Below are 14407 nucleotides of genomic sequence, written 5' to 3' on the forward strand. Positions count from 1 at the left end.
TTCCCACTCTGATGATTTATATCTCACAGAGGGGCTTTAAAGGAATAGTATGGTGACATCTTAGTGTGGCTTGAAATAAATAGTATGGTCATATTTACAGGTTGTGGCTCAGTATTCTTAGTATGATGTGAAAAAAGAACAATCAACTATTTATTGATAATGTATATTCCTATTCAGCTTCTACATCTGCATAGAGGCAAACAGTATCTTAAAACTTCTTAGGGATAGGGGGCGACATTTTCACTTTTGGATGAATTGGTGCCCAAATTAAACGGCCTCGTACTCTGTCCTAGATCATATGATATGCATATTATTATTACTATTGGATAGAAAACACTCTGAAGTTTCTAAAACTGTTTGAATTATATCTGTGAGTAAAACAGAACTCATATGGCAGGCAAACTTCCAAACAGGAAGTGAAAATTCTGAAATGGGTCGCTGTGAAAGGCATCGCCTATTCAATTCTCCTATATTTATGGATATGCACTTCATATGCCTTCCAGTAGTCAACAGGCAGTAGAACGTGGAATGAAGCGTATAGCTTGATGTGGGACCGAATGAGAGCCATTGGAGGGAGAGGTCAGGCATATTGCATACATTTATATATATTCTTGGCCACGCACACTACGCATGTGATGTCCTTCCTTGCTATCGGTTATATAGATATGAAGAAATGCTCCGTCTGGGACATTATTGGATATATATGAGAAAAACATCCTGAAGATTGATTCTCAACTGAGTTTGACCAGTTTATTCGATTTGTAATATCACTTTTTGAAGTTTTCGTTCATTAGCGTAAAGTTCTATGGACACGTGAACTACACATGCTAGCCAAAGTTGCTAATTCGACAGAAGTAATGGACATTATAAAACAAAAAAACGATTTATTGTGGAACTAGGATTCCTGGCACTGCATTCTGATGAAAGATCATCAAAGGTAAGGGAATATTTATGATGTAATTTCGTATTTCTGTTGACTCCAACATGGCGGAGAATGGCTGAGCGCCGTCTCAGATTATTGCATGCTGTGCTTTTTACTAAAATTATTTTTTAAATCTAACAGCGGTTGCATTAAGAACCAGTGTATCTTTAATTATATGTTAAACATGTATCTTTCATCAAAGTTTTTATGATGAGTATTTCTGTATTTCACGTGGCTATCTGTAAATACTCTCGCCATTTCTGAACATGGCGCCAATGTAAAACCACAATTTGTGGCTATAAATATGCACATAATCGAACAAAACATAAATGTATTGTATAACATGATGTCATATGACTGTCATCTGATGAAGTTGTTCAAAGGTTAGTGATTAATTTTATCTCTATTTGTGGGTTTTGTGAAAGCTATCTTTGCTGTGAAAAAATGGCGGTGTGTTTTTGGATATTGTGGTGAGCTAACATAAATATATGTTGTGTTTTCGCTGTAAAACATTTTAAAAATCGGACATGTTGGCTGGATTCACAATATGTTTATCTTTCATTTGCTGTATTGGACTTGTGATTTCATGAAATTATATTATGTTTGATTAAATATATATATATATATATAAATTGTACATTTCTATTTTCACAATTTGAATTATTATTCATCAAAAACTATACCAACAATACACTGCAGCTTTGACTTCAAGAAGAGAATGGGCTGATGGGTGGTGGTGCTACTCTACAGGTAAGGCTGTCCAATATGAATGTTCAATATCAATCAATCAAGTTTATTTTATATAGCCCTTCGTACATCAGCTAATATCTCGAAGTGCTGTACAGAAACCCAGCCTAAAACCCCAAACAGCAAGCAATGCAGGTGTAGAAGCACGGTGGCTAGGAAAAACTCCCTAGAAAGGCCAAAACCTAGGAAGAAACCTAGAGAGGAACCAGGCTATGAGGGGTGGCCAGTCCTCTTCTGGCTGTGCCGGGTGGAGATTATAACAGAACATGGCCAAGATGTTCAAAATGTTCATAAATGACAAGCATGGTCAAATAATAATCAGGAATAAATGTCAGTTGGCTTTTCATAGCCGATAATTAAGAGTTGAAAACAGCAGGTCTGGGACAGGTAGGGGTTCCATAACCGCAGGCAGAACAGTTGAAACTGGGACAGCAGCAAGGCCAGGTGGACTGGGGACAGCAAGGAGTCATCATGCCCGGTAGTCCTGACGTATGGTCCTAGGGCTCAGGTCCTCCGAGAGAGAGAAAGAAAGAGAGAAGGAGAGAATTAGAGAGAGCCAAGATGTTCAAAATGTTCATAAGTGACAAGCATGGTCAAATAATAATCAGGAATAAATGTCAGTTGGCTTTTCATAGCCGATCATTAAGAGTTGAAAACAGCAGGTCTGGGACAGGTAGGGGTTCCATAACTGCAGGCAGAACAGTTGAAACTGGAACAGCAGCAAGGCCAGGTGGACTGGGGACAGCAAGGAGTCATCATGCCCAGTAGTCCTGACGTATGGTCCTAGGGCTCAGGTCCTCCGAGAGAGAGAAAGAAAGAGAGAAGGAGAGAATTAGAGAGAGCATAGTTAAATTCACACAGGACACTGGATAAGACAGGAGAAGTACTCCAGATATAACCAACTGGCCCTAGCCCCCCGACACAAACTACTGCAGCATAAATACTGGAGGCTGAGACAGGAGGGGTCAGGAGACACTGTGGCCCCATCCGATGATACCCCCGGACAGGGCCAAACAGGAAGGATATACACACAATAGGTTGATCAGTAGCCAGTTAGCTAGCTGCTACAGTCCAATATGAATGTTCAATACAAACAATAGGTTGATCAGTAGCCAGTTAGCTAGCTGCTACAGTCCAATGTGAATGTTCAATACACACAATAGGTTGATCGGTAGCCAGTTAGCTGTGCTGCTACAGTCCAATGTGAATGTTCAATACACACAATAGGTTGATCGGTAGCCAGTTAGCTGTGCTGCTACAGTCCAATATGAATATTCAATACACACAATAGGTTGATCGGTAGCCAGTTAGCTAGCTGCTACAGTCCAATATGAATATTCAATACACACAATAGGTTGATCGGTAGCCAGTTAGCTGTGCTGCTACAGTCCAATATGAATGTTCAATACACACAATAGGTTGATCAGTAGCCAGTTAGCTAGCTGCTACAGTCCAATATGAATGTTCAATACACACAATAGGTTGATCAGTAGCCAGATAGCTAGCTGCTACAGTCTAATATGAATGTTCAATACACACAATAGGTTGATCAGTAGCCAGTTAGCTAGCTGCTACAGTCCAATATGAATGTTCAATACACACAATATGTTGACTGTTGACCAATATGAATGTTCATAATGATGGAAAAATAAAGGTGGGCTCTCCTGTCAACATGGGGCTCCTGCTGCAGGTAGCCTAGCGGTTACTAGTGTTGGGCCAGTAACCGAAAGATCTCTGGTTTGAATCCCAAAGACAACTAGGTGAAAAATCTGTCAATTTGCCCTTGAGGACAGCAGGAGCCTCATGTTTCTCCCATTCTTCTCTGCAGATCCTCTCAAACTCTGTCAGGTTGGATGGGGAGTGTCACTACAAAGCTATTTTCAGGTCTCTCCAGAGATGTTAAATCGGGTTCAAATCCGGGCTCTGGCTGGGCCCCTCAAGGACATTCAGAGACATCTCCCAAAGCCACTCCTGCGTTGTCTTGGCTTTGTGCGTAGGGTCGTTGTCCTATTGGAAGGTTAACCTTTGCCTTGGTCTGAGGTCCTGAGTGCTCTGGAGCAAGTTTTCAAAAATTCTCTCTCTGTATTTTGCTCCGTTCATCTTTCCCTCGATCCTGACGAGTCTCCCAGTCCATGCCGCTGAAAAACATCCCCACAGCATGATGCTGCCAACCCCATGCTTCACCGTAGGAATGGTGCCAGGTTTCCTCCAGACGTAACCCTTGGCATTCATCAGACCAGAGAATTTTGTTACTCATGGTCTGATAGTCCTTTAGGTGCCTTTTGGCAAACTCCAAGCTGGCTTTCATGTGCCTTTTACTGAGGAGTGGCTTCCGTCTGGCAACTCTACCATAACGTCCTGCTTGGTGGAGTGATGCAGAGATGGTTGTCCTTCTGGAAGGTTCTCCCATCTCCACAGAGGAGCTCTGTCAGAGTGACCATTTGGTTCTTGGTTACCTTCCTGACCAAGGCCCTTCTCCCCCGATTGTTCAGTTTGGCCGGGCAGCCAGCAGTAGGAAGGGTCTTGGTGGTTTCAAACTTCTTCCTTTTAAGATGATGGGGACCTTCAATGCTGCAGAAATGTTTTGGTACACTTCCCCAGATCTGTGACACAATCCTGTCTCGAAAGGAGTATATCACATCAAATACAGGCTACTTAAAGTTCTTGAGAGAACACACATATGCTCGTACTCTTGTCTCATTTAAAAAAATAATAATAATTGTGCTTTTGGTCATGCAATATTTTCTTCATATATATATACACTGATCATACTAAACATTTGGAGAGAAATAAACGTCTTAATATGGACTAGGAACCTCCTCCTTTTTCCCAATACAAAACCTAGGAGGGTTATGGTTCTCAAGGCTTCCATAGACTTAAACAGTAATTATGACAACTTCCGGTGGACATCCTCCAACCTATCAGAGCTCTTTCAGCATGAACCTTCTCCGCTGTGCAATATGGTTTCCGAGCTGGTCATGGGTGCACCTCAACCCCGCTCAAGGTACTAAACAATATCATAACCGCCATCGAGAAGAGACAATACTGTGCAGCCGTATTCATGGGTTGCCACCCCCCATTGGGTTGTGCCATGGCGAAGATCTTTGTGGGCTATACTCGGCCTTGTCTCAGGATGGTAAGTTGGTGGTTGAAGTTTTCCCTGTAGTAGTGTGGGGGCTGTGCTTTGGCAAAGTGGGTGGGGTTATATCCTGCCTGTTTGGCCCTGTCCGGCGGTATCATCGGATGGGGCCACAGTGTCTCCTGACCCCTCCTGTCTCAGCCTCCAGTATTTATGCTGCAGTAGTTTATGTGTCAGGGGGCTGGGTCCGTCTGTTATATCTGGAGTATTTCTCCTGTCTTATCCGGTGTCCTGTGTGAATTTAAGTATGCTCTCTCTAATTCTCTCTTTCTCTCTTTCTTTCTCTCTCTCGAGGACCTGAGCCTTAGGACCATGCCTCAGGACTACCTGAAATGATGACTCCTTACTGTCCCCAATCCAGCTGGCCGTGCTGCTGCTCCAGTTTCAACTGTTCTGCCTGCGGCTATGGAACCCTGGCCTGTTCACCGGACGTGCTACCTGTCCCAAACCTGCTGTTTTCAACTCTCTAGAGACAAATGTTTCTTAGACAGAAAAAAACGGGATAAACATACCTGAATTTGTCAAATAAAATCAAACTTTATTTGTCAAATGCGCCGAATACAACAAGTGTAGACCTTACAGTGAATTGCTTACAAGCCCTTAACTAACAGTACAGTTCAGGAAGAGTTAAGAAAATGAGCAAATGACCAAAGTAAATAATTATAAAAAGTAACGCAATAAAATAACAATAACAAGTCTATATACAGGGGGTACTGGTACCGAGTCAATGTGCAGGGGTACAGGTTAGTCGAGGTAATTTATACATGTAGGTCGGGATGAAGTGACATTTCATAGATAATAAACAGCAAGTAGCAGCAGAGTACAAAACAAATGGAGGGTCAATGTAAATTGTCCAGGTGGCCATTTGATTAATTGTTCAGCAGTCTTATGGCTTGGGGGTAGAAGCTGTTAAGGAGCCTTTTGGTTCTAGACTTGGTGCTCCGGTACCGCTTGACGTGCGGGAGCAGAGAAAACAGTCTATGACTTGGGTGACTGGAGCATCTGACAATTTTTTGGGCTTTCTTTATAATTGTCCTGGATGGCAGGAAGCTTGGCCCCAGTGATGTTCACTACCCTCTGTAGTGCATTACGGTCAGATGCCGAGCAGTTGCCATACCAGGCGGTGATGCAACCGGTCAGGATGCTCTCGATGGTGCAGCTGTAGGTCTTTTTGAGGATCTGGAGACCCATGCCAAATCTTTTCAGTCTCCTGAGGTGGAAAAGCTGTTGTCGTGACCTCTTCACGACTGTCTCGGTGTGTTTGGACCATGATAATTAGTTGGTGATGTCTTCAAGACTGTCTCTCACCTAAAAAACCTATCTCGACCTGTGTGCATCTACATTCTAAACTTTCAGTCATAGGCTAGGTTGTAGCAATCTCATGATGGGTATAGGGAAAATGTTAGTATCATGTAGTAGCCTAAACCTATTGCTGTTACATTGAACAGGGTGAATGGAATATGAATGACAGTCATCCAATATGCTGTAATAGATTTAAGGCCATGCTCATGAAAAAACAAATCGTTCTGCCTCATCTTAAACACCACTGTTTGGGTGGTGGATGATTCTTGGTACACATGGGAAACCGTTGAGCTGGAAAACCCCAGCAGCGTTGCAGTTCTTGACACAAACCGGCGCCTGGGACCTACTACCATCCCCCGTTCAAAGACACTTAAATATTTTGTCTTCCCCATTCACCGTCTGAATGGCACACATACACAAGCCATGTCTCATTTGTCTCAAGGCCTAAAATGCCTTATTTAACCTGTCTCCTCCCCTTCATCTACACTGATTGAAGGGGATTTAACTAGTGACATCAATAAGGGATCATAGCTTCCAGCCCCAGCTAACACACCAGACTCCAATAATCACCTAATCATAATCTTCAGTTTAGGATGCAGTTTGATTAATCAGCTGTGTTTGCTAGCGATGGAGAAAAAGTGTGACACCAATCAGGCCCCCGAGGACTGGAGTTGCCCACCCCTGGTTTACAGGATGATTGGTATCTTAAAGAGCGTAGCTTTAATGGAATAGTACCGTCACATCTAGATAGAAACGAATGTGAAAAATGAACAGAGCAAATGTTTATTAAAACACTACCTATTCATAGAAGTATGTATTCATCATTTACAATATATCAGCTTATTGTTAAATTATTCTGACGTTTTTGCCAATACAAAAGTGTAGTAACTGTTGTTTCCAAACTGCGTTACCAACTCCAGTCAGCAGATGGCGATATGCGTCTTTCAGGTGTTGATTCTTGCGTGACGTATAATTTACTGGACCGGACGCTTCTTCAGGAACAACAACACGGCTACTCTTTCAACCACCTTGGTAGCTTGCTAGCCAACATAAAACTGAAAGATTGACGCTTTCGACCATGTTAATGTACATTAGCTAATCTCAGTGTTGTAAACGCAGTTCAGTTGACGTATCAACTGGTTAACTTTAACCTAATTTGCTTGTTCAATTTGCAAAGTTGTTAAACATTGATACTGAGCCTAGCGTTAGGCTAGTCGCTAATTCTAACATCCCAGATCATGAGCTCACTAAACTACTCCTCCTCCGTTAAAGAAGAAGAGGTCTGCTGTATGCAGAAAGAAGCTCTGAGGCTGAACATTGTCGTGAAAGAAGAAGAGGATGTTATAGAGGAAACAGGGGAAGAACCTTTCAGAGAGGAAGAGGATGCTATCTCAATAAAGGTGGAGGAAGACGAATTGGGAGTGAAAGAGGAGGAGACAGAATATCAGATTAACACCAGTGAGTACTGTCTTAAAAACAGAGTCACACACTATGCCGTTGTTGAACTAATGTGGGGGTTTTAAGGGGCATTCTACTGAAGTTCTACACTTGAATATGTTGTTCAGTACTGTAGGAATTGTTAAAGGGGCCATCTGCCTTTGTTAGTTTTAATCTGCCATTGGTACATATATTTTGGGGACTTTTAAATTAGATTTATTAAATTATCCATGTGGTCTACATTAAAGTGCATCTCATCTAGTATAACAGGCTTTTAAAATGCAATGTTGGAGCATAATTTATACTTAAAATATCAAAGGGATGCAAAAGGACCCATTTAGTGGAACGACCCTTTAACATTTGCATTTTAGGCCCTGTTTAGAGAGATTAATGCCTCTTGTAAGACCCTATGATTATAATAGACGGTCGTAAGTTCACTATCTGTTTGATGTTCTCATTCACACAGGAGAGAGACATGACTATTGTGGATCCTCTGGGGAGCATCAACAACATCCTGCTGACGAGGAAGAGAAGAGTCTCTCCAGATCAAAACACCAGATGGTACAGCTTGGTCTGGTCTAACATACAGCTTGCTTTATCAGGGTCTGGGCTGGGTTTCTGTAAAGCACTTCATGACAGCGGTGACATAAGCATCCATAATGATATGTGTCTGTGTCCCCTCTTTATGGTTACCAGGACAACGCTAGCCCTTCCTCCCTCCTGGAGTCCCCGTGTCATGCCTCTCCCGGTAGCACCTTACTGCTGGGTATGAAGAGGTTGTCTGTGCTGCTGGTGGACTGCAGGAAAACAACGGGGCTGAGTGGAACTGTGAGAGGAGGAGAAGAGAAGAAAGGATCAGATTTGACTCATCAAAGTAAGTGCTGTAGTTTAGTTTGAACAAATACAATAGATCTGCCCACTGGTATCTGTTACCAGGACAACCAGCAGAGTTCTGTTAGTTGACAGGAAGATAGACTGGTGGATATGGATGTTATGAATATAACACTGGAAAAGGATTCTGCCAATGAAAAGAGAGAAACCAATAGACCATATAAAACCTTGATGGAAGTTAGCTTTAGAGAGAAAGTTTCAAGATGATCTGATGTAAGGTGCATGTTTTACAAAACCTTTTCCTTAAAACATGATGGATGTTACATTGTCTGTCCCAGTCAACCGCCCCTATCTTTACAAGACTGTAGAACACACAAACTAAACTCCAGACACTTCAATATGGTCTGTATTGCTTCATTAACATCTGATCTACACAACTTGTTAAAGATGGCAAATATATATTTTAAAACAAGCTCCTTTTTTTGTCTTGACCTTCGTCTCTGTAATGGACAAAGTTCATTTCATTTCCTACTTTAACAGGTCAAGTAAAGCCTGAACTCCAACATATAGACCTTAAAGAACATGGTTTCATTTGGAAATGACTAACTTTATTAATAAAATGTGTAACTGATGCTAACAGTTGAAATTCCTCCACTGTCCCTGTCCCCATACCAGGCTCAAACCAGTGATCCTCTGCTTCTCAACACACGCGACCGCTCTCCTTGAGAATAAACTATATTCAGAGTTCTAGAGCCACACACTCACTATAGCACAATAATTACTATAGCACAGTGTATTTAACAGATGGTGAGATCAGAAACAAATCAGTCCCTTTGTTGCTCTGTTTCAGAGCTACTCTGCCTTCTGACGAAGGAAAACCTTTTCAACTATAAATGTATATTTGGCTGCCATTTAGGCTGCAACAACTATACAGTGGAACACCCCCTGATCTGTTGTTTTATGAAGGGTCACCTACGCCCAGTACCCAAACAGCTAGTCCCATCCTGGGATTTTTATGTTTTGCTTGAGGCCATTTCCGCTGTTGGAGCCGCTGGAAAGAATAGAAATTAGATTTATCTTGTTTAAAACTGCTTTACTTTAGCCATTATATCCGTATAATGAGTTACACCCCCATACCTTCATGGGGTTCTATAGTAGCAAGGATCTGACACCTCCGGAGGTCTTGATGGCTCAATCCACCAGAGGTATGGCTACAACATAGGCATTGTTCAAAGGCATCTCTGTTCAAGAGATCTGTAATGCAGCATGTTGTGGTGATGTACCTTCATGAGGTTCTACTGACTGGACATCACTACACATACGGTGAGTAGAGTGGGGACCTCTGAGGGATGATCCTGTCTAGACTTGGCATCAGAGAGTATATGAGCTCTGTGGTAGTTGACTATATCCCCAAAGTGAGAGACTAACGAGTCACTGAAATAGAACTGAAGGTTCCCTAACAGAACCCTGATTCTATGATATTCACCAGGTTACCTAACAGAACCCTGATTCAATGATATTCACCAGGTTACCTAACAGAACCCTGATTCTATGATATTCACCAGGTTACCTAACAGAACCCTGATTCTATGATATTCACCAGGTTACCTAACAGAACCCTGATTCTATGATATTCACCAGGTTACCTAACAGAACCCTGATTCTATGATATTCACCAGGTTACCTAACAGAACCCTGATTCTATGATATTCACCAGGTTACCTAACAGAACCCTGATTCTATGATATTCACCAGGTTACCTAACAGAACCCTGATTCTATGATATTCACCAGGTTACCTAACAGAACCCTGATTCTATGATATTCACCAGGTTACCTAACAGAACCCTGATTCTATGATATTCACCAGGTTACCTAACAGAACCCTGATTCTATGATATTCACCAGGTTACCTAACAGAACCCTGACTCTATGATATTCACCAGGTTACCTAACAGAACCCTGATTCTATGATATTCACCAGGTTACCTAACAGAACCCTGATTCTATGATATTCACCAGGTTATCTAACAGAACCCTGATTCTATGATATTCACCAGGTTACCTAACAGAACCCTGATTCTATGATATTCACCAGGTTACCTAACAGAACCCTGATTCTATGATATTCATCCAGGTTACCTTTCACACATGGAAGAAATGGAAGACGGGAGCGACTATGTCCCTGATATAGGAAGTGGTCTGCTATTGGCCGTTGCTATCGGAGTGTACAGTGCCTCCTGAAAGTATTCAGACCCCTTGACTTTTTCCACATTTTGTTACATTACAGCCTTTTTCTAAAAACACAATACCAAACATTTTTGTTTGATAATTTTGCTAATTGATCAAAAAATACAAAACTGAAATATTACATTTACTTAAGTATTCAGACCCTATACTCAGAACTCTGTTCAAGCAGCAGGTTCTGCTCTGGAGCAGGTTTTCATCAAAGATCTATCTTAAAGGAGGACTGTAGCATCTAATGATGAAACATTATGGAGTCTTAAAGGAGGACTGTAGCATCTAATGATGAAACATTATGGAGTCTTAAAGGAGGACTGGGATGGGAAAGGAAAGGGGATATCTAGTCAGTCACAACTGAATCCATTCACCCTAAATGTGTCTTCCGCATTGAACCCAACCCCTCTGAATCAGAGTGGTGCGGGGGCTGCCTTAATCGACGTCCACGTTATCGGTGCCCGGGGAGCAGTTGTTGCAGGTTAACTGCCTTGCTCAAGGCAGCTTTTTTCTACAATAGAGATAGTGACCTGCGTCATAAGTCTTTGTATGGTGGATAGGCTTTCAATGGAAAAACAGGCATTTCAAAATAAAAGCATTTCCTGGGTGGATTTTCCTCAGGTTTTCACCTGCCATTTCAGTTCTGTTATACTCACAGACATTATTTTAACAGTTTTAGAAACTTCAGAGTGGTTTCTATCCAAATCTACTAATTGCATATCCTAGCTTCTGGGCCTGAGTAGCAGGCAGATTACTTTGGGCACGCTTTTCATCCAAAATTCCGAATGCTGCCCCCTACCCTAGTGAGGTTAAAGGAGAAGTTTACCCAAAATCCAGAAACTCTGAAGTGATTCCATACATTGAAACTAGTCCAGTGGAGTTTTCTCTCTCCCTGTAGTGCTGTACTGAAACAGCTGCAAAACGTGACTTGTGACGTTGCTGGATGCGGGCCTCACTCTGCTGCTTTGCCAGTTTGTTATTTTATTACAGCTATGGCCTTTGGCTTTCACCTGGAATTGTTTATTTATGTCTGAGAAAAAAAACACTTTTCAACCCATAAAATGTATATAAATATGATGATGTCATAGTGAATTCATGACATGTGACTGAACAAGCCTTTTCATACTTCATAACATGGCTACATACAGTGCCTTCGGAAAGTATTCAGACCCCTTGACTTTTCCATATTTTGTTACGTTACAGCCTGATTCAATCTACAAACAAATACCCCTTAAACCTGTCTAGCGGAACCCCTCGACAACATTCTGCGGGAAATCCAAAAATATTTTTTTGAAATATGTTTCACACATTAACAAGTCCAATACAGCAAATGAAAGATAAACATCTTGTTAATCAATTTTAGAACAATGCTGAAATGTAACAAAATTTGGAAAAGGTGAAGGGGTCTGAATACTTAACGAATGCACTTTATGTGTGTGTGTGTATACTGAACCAAAATATAAACAACAATTTCAATGATTTACAGTTCATATAAGTCAGTCATTGTAAATAAATAAATAAATTAGGCCCTAATCTATGGACTTTACATGACTGGGCAGGGGCGCAGCCATTGGTGGGCCCTGGAGGGCATACGCCCACCCATTGCAGTCAGAATGCCAATTGCTCGCTCCCTCAACTTGAGACATCTGTGGCATTGTGTTGTGTGACAAAACTGCACATTTTAGAGTGGCCTTTTATTCTCCCCAGCACAAGGTACACCTGTGTAATAATCAAGCTGTTCGATCAGCTTCTTGATATGCCACACCTGTCAGGTGGATGGATTATCTTGGCAAAGAATAAATGTTAACTAACAGGGATGTAAAAAATTCTGCAATCTTTTTTTTCAGATCATTAAACATCCAAACCTTTACATGTTGCATTTATATTTTTATTTATTGTAGTTACTCTGAGTTTTAGGAACATCTTGCCAAATATTTCACTTTATTTTTTACTTTACCCAAAATATCACATCAGCGATAGTCAAAATGTTGAATATCTGTGAACGTCTAAATAAGAAATTGGGCCATTTAAACAGCATGTGTCGAACCCTTTCGTCAACGGGGAGATTTTACTGATGTGCTTTGTGTCTTCGACGTAAAAACAAGTTTTGGACTTCCACTTAAAATTACTTATTTACTTATTTTATGTTTAAGGAAGTGTGTAAAGTTCTGGCCAAACGTTTTGAGAATGACACAAATATGAATTTTCACAGTCTGCTGCCTCAGTTTGTATGATGGCAATTTGCATATACTCCAGAATGTTATGAAGAGTGATCAGATGAGTTGTAATTAATTACAAAGTCCCTCTTTGCCATGCAAATGAACTGAATCCCCCCCAAAACTGGAAGCTTCAAAAGGAGGGTGGTGCTTGGAATCATTGTTCTTCCTCTGTCACCCATGGTTACCTGCAAGGAAACACGTGCCGTCATCATTGCTTTGCACAAAAAAGGCTTCACAGGCAAGGATATTGCTGCCAGTAAGATTGCACCTAAATCAACCATTTATCAGATCATCAAGAACTTCAAGGAGAGCGGTTCAATTGTTGTGAAGAAGGCTTCAGAGCGGTTTAATTGTTGTGAAGAAGGCTTCAGGGAACCCAAGAAAGTCCAGCAAGCGCCAGGACCGTCTCCTAAAGTTGATTCAGCAGCGGGATCAGGGCACCACCAGTACAGAGCTTGCTCAGGAATGGCAGCAGGCAGGTGTGAGTGCATCTGCACACAGACTGATATTCTGCAAAGGGTACAGGGATTGGACTGCTGAGGACTGGGGTAAAGTCATTTTCTCTGATGAATCCCCTTTTCGATTGTTTGGGGCATCTGGAAAAAAGCTTGTCCGGAGAAGACAAGGTGAGCGCTTCCATCAGTCCTGTATCATGCCAACGGTAAAGCATCCTGAGACCATTCATGTGTGGGGTTGCTTTCAGCCAAGGGTGTGGGCTCACTCACAATGTTGCCTAAGAACACAGCCATGAATAAGGAATGCCACCAACAAATCCTCCGAGAGCAACTTCTCCCAACCATCCAGTAACAGTTCGGTGACGAACAATGTCTTTTCCAGCATGATGGAGCACCTTGCCATAAGGCAAATGTGATAAGTGGCTCGGGGAACAAAACATCAATATTTTGGGTCCATGGCCAGGAATCTCCCCAGACCTTAATCCCATTGAGAACTTGTGGTCAATCCTCAAGAGGCGGGTGGACAAACAAAAACCCACAAATTCTGACAAACTCCAAGCATTGATTATGCAAGAATGGGCTGCCATCAGTCAGGATGTTTTAGCCCAGAAGTTAATTGACACCAGGGTGGATTGCAGAGGTCTTGAAAAAGAAGGGTCAACACTGCAAATATTGACTCTTTGCATCAACTTCATGTCATTGCCAATAAAAGCCTTTGACACTTATGAAATGCTTGTAATTATACTTCAGTATTTCATAGTAACATCTGACAAAAATATCTGAAGACATTGAAGCAGCAAACTTTGTGGAAATTAATATTTGTGTCATTCTCAAAACTTTTGGCCACGACTGTAGGTCGCATTCTGTATCATACAGCTATGAAAGTTATATATTTAGAACCACCTGCTGATAGGAATCCAGCGATGTTAGTGTCATAGAACTGTCTAGTTTTTTGTGTTCTGACTTGTAAAACAGGATGAATAAAATAAGTAATGTAAACATATCAGTAATTACCAGGATGCTCTACAACATTTGTTTTAAAATCACACCAAGATTGTTAAAACTGGCCTTAGCTTATTGAGCGATCTGATTTAGGATTTACCCTCGTAGCAAGGCCT

At 41.5% G+C, this 14407-nt stretch overlaps 1 pseudogene; it reads left to right on the forward strand.

Annotated features, from left to right (window-relative positions):
- The window catches only part of LOC120040563, an 88916-nt pseudogene that overhangs the window by 38480 nt on the left and 36029 nt on the right, over nt 1-14407 (forward strand).

Source organism: Salvelinus namaycush, unplaced genomic scaffold, assembly GCF_016432855.1.
Source record: "Salvelinus namaycush isolate Seneca unplaced genomic scaffold, SaNama_1.0 Scaffold363, whole genome shotgun sequence".
NCBI classification, from domain to species: domain Eukaryota; kingdom Metazoa; phylum Chordata; class Actinopteri; order Salmoniformes; family Salmonidae; genus Salvelinus; species Salvelinus namaycush.